At 38.5% G+C, this 15168-nt stretch overlaps 1 long non-coding RNA gene across 1 annotated transcript in view; it reads right to left on the minus strand.

Annotated features, from left to right (window-relative positions):
- LOC135322238 (uncharacterized) overlaps positions 1-13934 on the minus strand; it is a 59512-nt gene extending 45578 nt beyond the window's left edge. The window contains exons 1-6 of the long non-coding RNA XR_010382554.1: positions 13740-13934; positions 12390-12524; positions 10416-10772; positions 10221-10273; positions 9921-10061; positions 9454-9552 (exon numbers count right to left, since the gene is read on the minus strand). This is a non-coding gene — a long non-coding RNA (uncharacterized LOC135322238). The remainder of the gene's footprint in view (positions 1-9453; positions 9553-9920; positions 10062-10220; positions 10274-10415; positions 10773-12389; positions 12525-13739) is intronic.
- Positions 13935-15168: the final 1234 nt, after the last annotated feature.

The following is a 15168-nucleotide window of genomic DNA, read 5'->3' on the forward strand; positions in this document are numbered from 1 at the left end:
CACGTAGTGTTAGAGCAGGCAGATGGCTAGATCTGAGCAGAGAAGCGGGGACACAGGCTAAATGGAAGGAACTGGGCAGAAATGAGGGGCACAAGCCAGATACAGGAAAACCACACATCATGTAAGCACCAGGAGTCCCTGGGCAGAGAAAGAAAAGCAGGAACCTCTGGGCTGATAAGTGGTCTCACTTTTTGGGGTGACCATTTGCCTGGAGGCTGAAAAAAAAGGTGGAAAAAGGCAGGAATCTCCGTATCTGAATGTAACTTTTTGCTCATTATGCCCTCATTTTAATAAAATTAGCCTTGCAGATTAGAAGTACCCAACATGCACTGATTCCAATCCAGACTAAATAAGGACAAAAACTCTCCCTTCAGGAAGGTAGAGTTGGGATGAAAATCAGGGAATGTGACCCCACACCCTTCCCTCCTGAATGAATATTCCTCCCATTCATTTTTACACCCTGTGTAATTAACTTGCTGAAGAAACTCAGGGCAGCTGCTCACCTGAGCCTGCGCGCTCTCCCCTGAGAGTGTTCTATCCATCCCTTAATAAATCCTCACTTTATTAACCTCCACTTCTTGCCTCTGAATTCTTTCTGAGACAGGACAAGAACCTGGACACAAGCTGCATCTGCCAGCAACAATAGGAGTGTCCTGAATCTGCAGTGATAACATAGTCTTGAATTTTGTTTGCTTTTAGTCCAGCACAATTTGTGCTGAGGCTGAAATAGCCCACGGTATCAGGTTTCAGCTTAGAGTCAAGTTCAGGCAATTAGAATCTATGAGGCAAGATTCCAGGAAAAAAAAAAAAAAGAGCGGCTTTTTTCCTCCTGTAGCAAAACAAAAACCTTGCACAGCCAGCAGCAGTGTTCGAAGTCCAAGTGACAAAGCAAGCTTTCCTAAACCCCTGTTAATCTTGTTATTCTCAGCGTCCAAGTTAACCCATTTGAAAATGTGCACAGAAACCGGAAAATAATCAGCCTCTAACTGTCAGATGTCTGATTTGACAAGAGCTCATTAGCAACTAAAATTGCTTTTTCAAATTCCAAAGTGTATCTCTAATTAGAGACCACCTCTCATTTCATATTGTCTCCCTTTTTCAGAGGCTCTAATAGGTAAAAATTATTGCAAACATCGCCACTTATAGAAACTTGTCTTATTTTTAATACTGAAAAATTGTACATTTCAATCCACTCACTAGCAGCAAAAAGAAAGAAGGTTGGGTACCATTTTGGGTTTTTGTCTCTTGGGGGTTTTTTTGTTGTTGTTTGTTTGTTTTGTTTTTAGCCTTTCTAATCAGAAAAGTACTTCTGAAATTACAAACATAGGCATAGAATATTTTATATTAGCTTTTATCATAGCCATAAAACATAGAGCCATTTTTAAACTTCTCCTTTTCCTCTCATTTGAGTAAATTTACTCAAATCTCCAGCAGCAAATTTAGCCTGTACAAGGTTAACCTCATAGCTGCCAGAGAATTCCTAGAATGGGAGATGGGGAGGGGAGTGGGGAAGGATTGAAGAAGCATTTGAAGTGGGTTTTTTTTTTTTCTTTCTTTCTTTTTTCTTCTAGTTTATCTAAAGCTTTGTTATAGCCCTGGAATCTGATTGAACTTTTTATAGGTGTTGACTTTAAAAGTGCACAACCTAAAAGTTGAGAATTATGTTTCATTTGGCAGACACACTGAGGACTTAAGCCTGGAGACAGCCTCTCAGCCGAGCGACAGTTCCAAAGAGGAAAGCAAGGAGCCAGGATACATAGGAAACAAAAACAATCTAGGTGGTTGGACATCAAAAGATTTCTGCTAATTAAAGGGAAAAAAAATCTCAATTTCATGTATTTAGCACTTTTCCATTGTGAAATCAAATTCATATATTACGGGCAAAACATAAGCAATTTTCTCTGCCCTTTGCCATTTAGCCTTCTCTCTCCCCTCAACTGTGGATGGTGTATCTGCCATCTGCATTGACCAAACCTCCACCGCTGGCACAAACACCTGCTCAACCACAAACAGCAACATTCTCCTAATGCCAACATGACGACTCCTTAAAAGATAACATTCCTTTTCGATCTTGTAAAGGGTCACGATGCCCCATCACTTTGTACTTGCAGATATGGATTGTGTAAACTGTCAATAATACGTCATCTTATGTACAGCCCTCTGTCTCAAAGAACTTATATAACTGTGTTTTGGCTTCTAATGAGTGGAACAGTTCTCAGAGCTTTCTGAGATGCTGTTCCCAGGTTATAATCTTCGATTTGGCTTAAATAAAATTTTCCATTTTTTTCTTAGATTGACTGATTAATTTTTCATCAACACCATGTATGGAAGAAATAAGAGTCTGGGCTTAGAGAAGGAGCCTTAAGATGCTGGAGTAGAAGCTCATGGAGCTCACCCTCTCCCATGAATACATCAAAACTACACCTGCACATGGAACAATTCTCACAGGATATCTACTGAACTGGCAGAATATCTCTTACAGTCGGAACTACAAGGAAAATCCTAAAAAAACCAGGTAGGAGAAAAAGAAAAGGGAAATTGGGGAAGGACACAGCCCACAGGGAGGGGGCAGCAAAGGAGGAAAAGTGCCCTCACCTTAGGAAGATCTCTTTCCAGTGCAGAGGTCAGCTGGGACAGAAAGGGAGCTACAGGGGCTAGGAGGAGAAACTAGCAGATGCTTGGCAGACAGAACAGAGAAAAACCAGCACAGAGGGTCCATATGAGCCCTAGTCCAAGACTCAAGCTGGGGGATGCAGGCTGGGGCTAGGTGCTGAAGCTCAGGCTTCATAGGAAGGGTGGGGTAGAGGACTGGGGTTGACTGCACAGAGGCAGCCTCAGGGGACTGGAGTGTGGTGTGGGCTGAGGCTAGGAGTGTGTGTAGAGCAGCCTGGGTCCACCATAGAAATCTCCACTGCTAGCTCACATGGAAGGAAGGGCGCAACACAGCCCAGTCATCTCCGCTAGCCCAGAGGGCACTGTTTGACATCATTGTTGGTGGCGCACTCTGATGAGTGGAGGGGTGAGGTCTAGATATAGCAGCCTTCTGGCTTTCTCTGGAGTGGCACAGTCACTGGTGGATGGCTTCCTTCTCCCACATTTTATAATTTTGATGTCCTCTTTTACATCTTCATGTTTATTCTTTGTTCTTATTGTAGTTATCAGATTTTTCATTTGGTTTTCTTTTTTCCATGGCTTTATGCTTCCTTTCTATTTAGAGAAGAATTTTCAATATTTCTTTTAGGTAGATTTAGTATTGCTGTAATTTTTTTTTTTAGATTTTGCTTGTCTGAGAAGTTCTTTATCTCTCCTTCTGTTCTATAGAATTGTCTTGCTAGGTTGCAAACTTAAGAAGATAAAAATTATTTCAAGCATCTTTCCTGACCACAATGACATGAAACTAGAAATCAACCACAGAAAAACAAATGAGAAAAAATGACTGAATGGAGACTAAATAACATGCTAGTAAAAAACCAATGGTCAACAATGAAATCAAAGAAGAAATTTTAAAAATACTTCGAGACAAATGACAATAAAAACACAATCACACACATAATCTATGGATTGCAGCAAAAGCAGTCCTCAGAGGATGTTCATAGTAATATAGGCCTTCCTCAAAAATAAAGAACAATCTTAAATAAACAACCTAACCTACCACCTAAAAGAATTAGAAAAAGAAGAACAAACAAAACCTACAGTCAGCAGAAACAAAGAAATAATGAAGAGCAGGGACAAAATAAATAAAATAGAGATTTAAAAAACAATAGAAAAACCAATCAAACCAAGAGCTGGTTTTTTGAAAGAGTAAACAAAACCAACAAACCTCTGGTGAGGCTCAACAAGAAGAAAAGAGAGAGGTAATAAATAAACAAAATAAGAAATAAGAATGGAGAACTTACAGCCAACACCACAGAAATTAAAAAAAAAAAATAAGAGAATACTGTGAACAACTATAAGGTAACAAATTGGGCAACCAAGAAGAAATGGACAATTTACTACAAACATATAGTCCACTAAAACAATCAAGAAGAAAAAGATAATTTGAACAGAGTGATCACTAGACATGAAATAGAATCAGCAGCTAAAAAAACCTCCCTGCAAACAAAAGTCCAGGACCAGATGGCTTCACTGGGGAATTCTACCAAACATACGAAGAATGTATACCAATAAATCTCAAACTCTTCCAAAAGTTTGGAAGGGAACTTTTGGGGAACACTCTCAAACTCATTCTATGAAGCCACTGTCACTCTGGTACCAAAACGAGACAAAGAAACTACCAAAAAAGAAAATTACAAGCCAATATCTTTGATGACTATAGACACAAAAATTCTCAACAAAATATCAGCAAAAAAATCCAACAACACATTTAAAAAAAGATCATACACTATGATCAAGTTAGATTCATCTCCAGAACACAAGATGGTTCAACATACACAAATCAATCAATGTGATACACCACATCAATAAAAAAAAAGGCAAAAATCATATGATCATCTCAATATGTGCACAAAAAAAAGCATTTGATAAAATTCAACATAAAACTCTTACCAATGTAGGTATAGAAGGAACATATCTCAACATAATAAAAGCTATTTATGACAAACCCACAGCCAGCATAATACTCAATGGTGAAAAGTTGAAAGCCTTTCCACTAAATTCTAAAACAAGACATAGATGGCCATTCTCACCACTTCTATAGAACATAGTCCTGGAAGTCCTAGCCATAGCAATCAGAGAAGAAAAATAAGTAAAACAGACCCAGGTTGGAAGAGAAGAGGTAAAATTATCACTATATGCAGATGACATGATACTGTATGTAGAAAACCCTAAATGCTCCACACAAAAACTACTAGAGCTGAGAAGACAATTTGGCAAGGTAGCAGGATACAAGATTAACATACAGAAACTTGTTGTATTTCTTAACACTAACAATGAAATAGGAGGAAAAGGAAAGTAAAACATCAAAACATCAAAAACATAAAATACTTAGAAATAAACTTGACTAAGGAGGTGAAAGACATATGTGGAGAACTACAAAACACTGATTGGTGCCTTTACAAAAAGAGATATAAGAGAGCTTTCTTCCCCTCTCTGCTCTACACCTTGTGAGGATACAGGGGGAAGATGGCCATCTGCAACCAGAAGGCAGGAGCACATCAGCCACAGGAGCTGCTGGCACCTTGATCTTGAACATTCTAACCTCGAGGACTGTGAGAAATATATGTTTGTTGTTTAAGCCAACCAGTCTAGAGTAATTTGTTATGGTAGTCCAAACTGACTAAGAGAATGTCCAAGGTTTTTACTGAGGGCTGGTCACATAGGTACCCTCTGCCTAACATTGTTGATTGATTGATAAATAAATAAATAAATAAATAAATAAATAAATAAATAAATAAATAAATAAATAAATAAAAGCACAATGTGAGAACTGAAAATTAAGATTATCTGGGGAAGAAGGAGGACTATAGCCCGGGAGACAGCATCTCAGATAGCGCTGAGGAACTGCTCCAAAGAGGTATGGGGGAAAGTCAGTATTACATATAAGGGGGGTGTGTGCAGTCAAGCACACGTTTTGGCAGAGGCTTCCTGCTAGCCATCAGGAGCAGGTGTCACTGTTAATGATTTGAGTGCTTTTCTAGATATGAGAAGATGAAAAGTTGGGGCTCATAAAATCTTCCCCTGAAAATATCTAACTCTCTGAAGGCTCGTTTGCCGATTTCTCCCAGCGCACGCAGTGCCTCATTCTCAACCTCCACCCTGAACTCCTTTCAGGGTGTGTTGAAGGCCAGAGTCTGCGGTTGCTAGAGACTTAATCCTTGTAGAGGAAGGTGGAAAATGCCAATTTTTAGTCGGCACATGTACCAAAATTCCAGACTCCCAGAAGGAAAGCAGATGTTGAACATAAACCATTGTTTGCACAAAGAGTTTAGGCACCGTAAACCACCTTTACCAATTCGGGAAATGATGGAAACCCTCAAATATCTGTTTCAAGATGCCAGTGAAGGGTCAATTTTGCAAGAAAGTCTTTCTAAATACCACCATTTCAGTCTTGCTGTTTTAACTCTTTTTTTTTTACACTTTTTTGCCTTCCAACATTCAGTGGATATTGACTGTAGACCTAAATAGCCTTTGATGGCATAGTTACAGGAGAACTTTTGACAAAAACACTTGAATATTGCCCAAAAATGGGAAAAATTAGTATAAAAATTTTTAAGCATCCATTTGTCTGTCATACAGACATGCACACTTAATATTTGGACATAATTAATTTATTATAATTTCTTCTTATAATCATCTTTAAATAGAAAAAATATATAGCATTAAATGAATTTTCAGTTGTCAGTATATCAAAAGCATTCTCCTATACAGGCAGAGCTTCTTATAGAGAGACTTCGTATTTTAGAGCAGTTTAAGTTTGACGAAAAAACTAAGCAGAGGGTACCCACATACTTTCCCAGAGAGTTCCCATATACCTCCTGCCATACCCTCCCCTACTATCAACATCCTACATCCATTTGCCTACTGATGGACATGCTGGTTGCTTCCAAGTTTTGGCAATTATGAATAAGATTGACATAAACATGTGTGTGCAGGTTTTTGTGTGGACATAAGTTTTAAACTCCTTTGAATATATATCGAAGAGTGCAATTGCCAGATTTTATGGTAAGAGTATGTTTAGTTTTATTTAGAAGCTGCAAATGTCTTCCAAAGTGGCTGTACCATTTTGCATTTCTCACCGGCAATGAATGAGGTTCCTGTTGGTCCACATCTTCACCAGCATTTGGTGTTGTCAGTGTTCTGAATCTTGTCCACTCTAATACGTGTGTACTGATAGCTCATCGTTGCTTTAATTTGCATTTCCCTGGTAACGTATGACGTGGAGCATCCTTTCATAGGCTTATTTGCCATCTGCGTATCTTCTTTGGTGAGGTTTCCATTAAGATCTTTGGCCCGTTTTTTTCATTGGGTTGTTGGTTTTCTTATTGTTAGTTTCTTTATGTATTTTTGGATAACAGTCTTTTATTAGATATGTTTACTGTGAATATTTTCTCCCAGCCTGTGGCTTGTCTTCTCATTCCCTCAACAGTGTCTTTCACAGAGCAGAAGTTTTTAATTTTAATGAAGCCTAGTTTACCAGTTATTTCTTTCATGGATGGTACCTTTGGTGTTTACAAAAGCTTTTTTTAAACATAATTTTTGGGAACGATATTCAATATCTTGTAGTAGCTTACAGTGAAAAAGAATATGAAAATGAATATATGTAATTCATGTATGACTGAAGCATTGTGCTGTACACCAGAAATTGACACAACATTGTAAACCGACTATACTTCAATCAAAAAAGTAAAATAAACATAATTTTAACATCTGAAGAATTTTCTGTCATGTTAATCTGACAAAATTTATTTACTTATTTAAAGTTTTCCTAACGCTAGATTATTTCTTAACATTTTTCTACTTAGAATTAACTGCCTTGAGAATCACTTTTAAGTACTAGGGATTTTTAAATTGAGCTATAATTCATATACCGTAAAATTCACCCTTTTAAAGTGTACAATTCGGTAACTTTACTATATTCACAAAATTCTGTGACCATCACAACTGTATAATTCCAGAACATTTTTATCTCCCCCAAAGGAAACTTAGTGCCTGTCAACTATCACTCCCCAAGCCTACCCTCAGTCCCAGGCAACCACTAGTCCTGTTTCCTGTCTATATGGATTTCCCTCTTCTGGGCATTTCACATAAATTGAATTATACAGTACTTGGAATTTTTGTCTATGGGTTCTTTTTGTGTGTGTAACATGTGAGGTATGTGTCAAGTTTAGGTTTTTTTCAGCGGGGAGGATATATATGTTCATTTGGTTCTACATCATTTGTTTAACAGATCATCCTTTCTCTATTAAAATGCCTCTGTATCATTGCCAAAAATTGTCTGGGTCTGTTTCTGGGCTCTTTAGTGTATTCTGGTTACCATGTGTCTATCCTTTCAGCAACCACATTGATTACTGTAGCTTTACAGAATTCTTGAAATGAACTATATAAGCGCTCCGACTTTTTCTTTTTCTGAATTGTTTTGGCTGTTCTTTGACATTCCGTATAAATTTGAGAATTTACTTGTCAATATCTACAAGAAAAAGCTTTCTGGGATTTTGATTAGACTTGTACTAGAATTTACATAAATTGGGGGAAAATTGACATTTTAACAATATTGAATCTTCCAACTCATGAACATCGTATTTTTCTCCATGCACATATTTTGTTAAATGTATAAGTAACTTTTTTTGATGCCATTTTAATGGTACTTTTTAAAATTTTCAAATTCCAATTGTCTATTGCTGTTCTATATGAATAGAATAGACTTTTCGTATGCGTGACTTATATCTTCCTACCTTAATAAGCAAACTTACTGGTTCTAGGAGCTGTTTCATAGGGATCTGTTTAGATTTTCTCTATAGACAATCATGCTGTCTGCAAATAGAGTTTTATTTCTTTCTTTCTATTCTGTGTGATCTTTCTTTCTTTCTTTCCTTTCTTTCTTTCCTTCTCTTTCTTTCTCTCTTTCTAACCTTATTATACTACGCAGAGCTTCCAGCCCAATGTGGAATAAGAATTTCTTGCCTTTTTACTAATTTTATGGGATTATGATATTAGCTGTACATTTTTATAAGATTAGGTTAAGTCTGCATATTCCTAGCCTGCTGAGAGCTTTTATCATGAATGAATGTTGAATTTTGTCAAATGCTTTTTCTTCATCTATTGAGATGATTATAAGCTTTTTCTTACTTAGTCTCTTAATATGATGAATTACAGTGATTGATTTTCAAATGTAAATGAATTCTCCAGATGAATCCCATTTGGGCATCAGAAACGAGCCTTTTTATATATTTCTGAATCCCACTTGCTAATATTTCATTGAGGATTTTTGTATATATTCACAAGGGATTTTAGCCTTTAGTTTAGTTTTCATGTAACATCTATGTCTGCCTTTGTTATTAGGATAATGCTGACCTCCTAAAATAAATCAAATGTATAACCACACAAAAGAGCCGCACATAGCAATAAAAAGAATTACTGATACATGTAACAATATTGATAAATCTCAATAAGATTATGCTGAGTGAAAAAACAACCAGACACAGGAGAGAACACTCTATAATTCTACTCATGAAATTCTAGGAAAGACTAGTCTAGAGGGACAGAAAACAGATCAGTGGTTGCCTGCAGCCTGAGGTGGAGATAGACAGGGAAACAGGGAAACTTTAAGGATGATGGAAAGGTCTAAATTTAGATTGTGGTGGTAACTACACAGCTATATAAATATTTAAAACTCAAAGTGTATGGAAAATGTATACAACTTATGGTATATAAATTATGCCTCAATTGATTTAAAAATGATACAGGTGAGTTTCAGGACCTCATTTTGTGATGAGACAGAGTTAGTTGTGAACTTACCAAACTGCTTGCTGACCTCACTTGGGTGTTTATTCCCTACCCCCATTCTTGTGTGGTCTTGGGCAAGTCACATCTCCCTCATAGGCCCAGTTTTCTCCTCTGTGAAATGGTAATAATTATTATTAGCCGCAGTCCTTTTAGGGGATATTCCCTTAGGTAATTTATGTCAGTCATTTGAGACAATGACTGGCACAGAATAAGCTACCAGAAAGTAAATAATGTATCATTACCTATTTTATTAGTACTACTAAAATTCAGAGTAATGATCTGTATTCCTTCAAGGAGCTTGAAGAAAGATCATAACTCATTATAAAACTAGAGAGTAAATTAGGGCTCAAGGAGACATTGAGATAACTGTGTGGGAGGTCCTCGTGCCATGAGAACATCACTTTTTTGAGAGTTCCCATTCCTGAAATCTCGAAACTTTAGGTCTCATGTGCTCCTGGGAACTGACTGACATGACTCACCTGAAAATACTTCAGTGTGTTCAGTTCCCAGGAAACTGATTTTCCACAAAGGCAATAGAAGCTCCCTCCCCATCGGGCGTTCCTCCTCTGGAAGCTGTTAGGAACCAAAGGGAGCCTGGTGGACCACCATCCCTGGGTTCTCTGTGGATAATCCAGAATAATGGCCACACATCAGATTTTAAAAGATTTTAGAGTGAAAACACACTTGAGGACAGTGCATATATCAGTCATAAACACATATCCTAAGTGCCCCAACTTGTCATGAAGGTAATTTTACTTGTTTGCACTGATTCCTCTTACCCTAGGTATTGTGTTCCAAGCTCTCTTGGCCCGTGGGATGACATTACAGTGCCCTTTGTGGTGAAGGAAAATTCAGTGATTAGGAGATGCTCTGGCTCTGACTCACTGTCAAAAGTTGTGAGATTTCACAACTGTGATAGTTATCTATTGGTGCATAAAAAATTACCACAAACTTAGCAGCTCAAAACAACTCACGTTTCATATCTCACAGTTTTTGTGGGTCAGGAGTCCAGATACAGGTCCTCTGCTCTGGGGCATCTCCTTGAGGCCGTAACCCAGGTGTCCGACGGGCTGGCAGAGTGAAGGATCGACTAGGGAAGAATTCACTGTCAAGCTCACGTGATGTTGGCAGGATTTCAGTTCCACAAAGGCTGAGGGACTGAGGGCTTCAGTTGCTAGTGGCCATCGGCCCGAGGCTGCCTTCAGCTCCCTGCCGTGTGGGCGTGCGGGCTGTCAGTCCTGGGTACTGCTTAGAGCAGGAGCACTGGAGGGCTTTACACAGGCATTTCAGAGTAAGGAAGCCCTGATTGTCTAAAATGTGGAACCATCTTTCTAAAGAGAGCAAAATCAGGATTGACAGGGAACATTCATTATCTCTTAATATATACTTCTTTGCCCAAAAGAGCTATTTGGTCTCAATTTAAAAATTATTGTTTAGCTTCCCAACTGCTGCAGTGGACTGACCACGTTTCTGAATGAAAATGAGTAACCCACTTCCTCCCAGCCAAGGACTAGTATTTCTCATTTGTGCTAATTTCAAAGGAATACATTGATTGAAAAAAAAAAAAAAGAAATTTACTTAAATACAGCAAAATACTAACTAACATAAAAAGAATATCTTAATCTCTTCAACATTGCTAAAGATAATTGCTAATAGTCTGCTACATATTCTTATAGACTAGAGTTTCTCAACCTCTATGCTACTGATGTTTGAGTCAATTCATTCTTTGTTGAGAAGGGGGGGGTGTCCTGTGCACAGAGGGGTGTTTAGCAGCATCCCTGGTCTCTTACCTACCAGATGCCAATAGCACCCTCCCCCAGTCAAGAAATTCAAAGATGTCTGTAGACATTGACAAATGTCCTCTTGGCGGGAGGGGCAAAATCTCCCCAAGTTGAGTATCACTGTTCTGGGCTTTCTCTATGCATTGACTTACATCTGCCCATTAAAATACACATGTATAGTTATTTTCTTTTGTTTTTTACTGGGATCATATTATAGACATTATTCTGAAGTGTGCTTTTTGCACTCAGAGTTACATCCTTTACACCTTTCTATTACACACAGATACACTTCATTCTTTTTAACCATGGTATGTAACAATAATTGAACATTCTCCTATTGATAAACATTTAGGTTATTTTCAGCTTTTAGTATTACAAACTATGCTACGATAAAAGTCTTCAAATATGTGATGTATGTAGTCTCCATGCTTTTGTAACTATTTTTATAGGAAAAGTGGATTTGCTGAGGCAAACAATACACACATTTACAAAATTATAAACACATTTTCTGGTCAAAAAGTTGCATCAGTTTACCAACAAATTTTCATTTCTTCACACTCTCACCAACCCTAAATATCATCAATATTTTTACTTTTGCAAAACTGAGAGGTTGAAAATAGAGAGACATCCAGAATGACCATCATTAAAAAGTCCACAAATGATAAATGCTGGAGAGGGTGTGGAGAAAAGGGAACTCTCCTACACTGTTGGTGGGAATGGAGTTGGTGCAGCCATTATGGAAAACAGTATGGAGATTACTCAAAAAGTTAAAAATAGACCTACCATATAGTCCAGCAACCCCACTACTGAGCATATATCCAGAGGGAATTCAAATTTGAAAAGATATACGCACTCCAGTGCTCACAGCATCACTATTTACAGTAGCCACGACATGCAAACAATCTAAATGTCCATCGATAAATGACTGGATAAAGAAGTTGTGGTATATTTAGAAGATGGAATACTACTCAGCCATGAAAAATAATAAAGTAATGCCATTTGCAGCAACATGGATGGACCTGGAGATTATCATTCTAAGTGAAGTTAAGCCAGAAAGAGAAAGAAAAATACCATATGATGTCATTTATATGTGGAATCTAAAAAGAATGCAAACAAACTTATTTACAAAACAGAAACAGACTCCACAGACATAGAAAACAAACTTACAGTTACTGGTGGGGGAAGGTGGTGGGAAGTGATAAATTGGGAGTTCGAGACTTGCAGATACTATTATATAAAAAAATAGATAAATAAGTTTCCACTGTATAGCACAAGGAACTATATTCAATATCTTGTGGTAACCTATGAAATAAATGAAAAACATATGAAAATGAATATATGTAAGTATATGTGTGATTGAACTATTATTTGTACAGCAGAAATTGACACAACATTGTAAACTGACTATACTTCAATAAAAAAAAATATAGAGAGACATCTTATTTCAATTTGTAGCTCCTGGATTACAAGACTGGACGAGCATTTTCTGGTATTTCATCTCCTTCTATCATACTCAGAGCAAAACAGGCCATGAAGTGGAATCTGTGGAGGGAGCAGGGTTCCCCCTCTTAATTCCTTGACTCAGAAAGTTCTCATCCCATCGGAGGACCCAAAGCGGTGAGATATGATGCCATCTAAGACAGGTTGCAAACTGAAATGTTTTGAGGGCCTCCCAGGAAAATGTAACTAAACACTGAAGGGAAACAGTAGAGACTGGTGAGGCCTTTGGTGACTGGAGATTTCTACCCTTATCTAAAGGATTCATATTTTTAAAAAGTGTTCATGACTGTGAGGACCAAATCCCACTTGTCTGGGATATTGCAACCCCTGATCTAAAATGATAAAGATTCTGATTGACCACAGAAATACATCCAAATACCAGATTTTGGCTTCTGTAGGAAAAAAATCCCCTTATGGTCAAAATTTTAATATTTAAGGAAGTTTTTTTTTTTTGTTTTAATTATAAATTTGCCAGGAAGCAGCTATTAAGAATTTGCGTCTTTAGTATTTACCTATGTTTATATAGACACACTCTGAGCTAGAGAATTTTTAAATCTTTCGTTCAGTTGAACCACACGAATTTTGCCATTTTGAAGGTCAAAAACAGTTGAATGCGTGCAATTTGATATGGATGAATCAAAAGCTCTTCTGTAAACCTGTCTATCCCACAGCCAATTTGTTTTAAAAGGTCCAGACCTTTCCACAGAGGGGTGGGAGCAATACCACTGAAGTGTTAATACTCATACAAATTAGTTCATTTGTTTTTATTAGCTGATTCAAACTTCTTGCTTCACCTTTTTGTTTATTCGATTGCCAGCTCATGAGGGAGCCAGGTTTTGGTAGTAGCCTGAACCAAAGGAAACAGCTGCATCTCTCACATTAAGAGTCTGCCTACGGGATCAACGTGTTTCAAAAGTTCTGCTCTCTTCAAAGACACCTTTTCGACACTGACTGGAAATAGTGACTAGGCACTGGCAGGCAAAATATTCTGTGTTGCTCTGAGGTATGAAACATTACCTGTTTGGTGAAGCAAGACAACATAATTGCTGTACGTGGCCTCTTCCAGCAAATGATTCATCAGTTTCATGGAGCCATTTGTCAACATCATTATCCTGATCACCATCAATTAGTGTTTGCAGAGCACCCACACGGAGATGACACTATATCTGGTGCTTGATAGAAGTCAAGGGAGACAAAGAGCACAGCCTGCTAAGTAAACTATCAGAGCTGTGCATTTGAATATGAAACATAGCACAAACATACCTGTAAGTCTGAGCCTCCCTGGGTCACATGCAGTAAAATAAACGTATTGAAACTCACCATTGAGCTTCATGGTGTTATTTGTGTTGCAACAGAAAACAGAGCAGATGGTCCTTCCACAGGGAATATGCTGAGGACGGCTCCCTGTTTCTGGGGACCCCAAGAGCCAGACAGAGATCCCAGTCTTTTGGGGGATGCCAGAGTCCAACTAAAGATTTGGGAGGGACTTTGCTGACTGTTGAGTTGAAATCTCCAGAATCCTTTTACAGTGCCCATCAAGTCTCTAAAGATTTGGGGACTCTGAAGATTTTTAAGGAAGATTCAGTTGCTTAAGAGATGGGAATTCGGGAGGGTTCCATAAAGAAATTCTGGAACATTTGAAATTATCATGAGATAGTTATGCAAATATTTTCTAGGTCATAGTTTTCAATAAAAGAGGTTTTAGATGGGCACTGGAATTGAATTAAGACTATTTTTCCCCCACGGTCACTGTTTTAATTTCGAATTACTCCTTGCTGCTGTAAACCCTCTTCAGTTCCAACTTGTACTAGATACAGGCAGAATAAAAAGGAACATTAAAATAAAATCCACCTGGGCCTGACTGAAAAGCACTCTTAAGCTTTATATGAGACTTAAGCATGGTAACCCCAGTTTACAAGCAGGTCATGTGTCCTTAGTGTGTGGCCAATGGGCTGATTGGAAAATAAGACGTATTTTTCCCCAAGGGCCAAATGCTTGGTGGTTAGGCACTGAGGCTGGTACAGGGCAGCCCAGTGACCTGGGGTGCACCCGAAGTAGTGGCACACTGAGGGCACCCTATAAAACCTAACCCCTGTGGGTGACAAGATTTCCCCAGAAGCCAGGCACACACCTGTCCCAGGGCGGCAGACCAAGTCCTGCAGGGCAGTGAGAGATGCTGACTCTTCCCAGCATCACAACACGACAGTGCAGCCTGGGAAAGAGGAGACATGCGGGTGCCATTTAGGTGGCTCTGGGGCTGAGTGGGGCCAGAGTGACCTTGTCTGTCCCAGCAGATTCCCCATCACCCTGTGTTTCCCAACCCCGCAGACTTGCCCAGCCTCCCCTCTTTGCTAAGGATTTGGACATGGCCACTGCGGAGAATGCCCCTCCCTGTGTAAGTTTCTCAGGCTTTATGATGGGTGATGAGGCAGAACGTGATGAGGGC

Source organism: Camelus dromedarius, chromosome 10 (genome assembly GCF_036321535.1).
Source record: "Camelus dromedarius isolate mCamDro1 chromosome 10, mCamDro1.pat, whole genome shotgun sequence".
NCBI lineage: Eukaryota > Metazoa > Chordata > Mammalia > Artiodactyla > Camelidae > Camelus > Camelus dromedarius.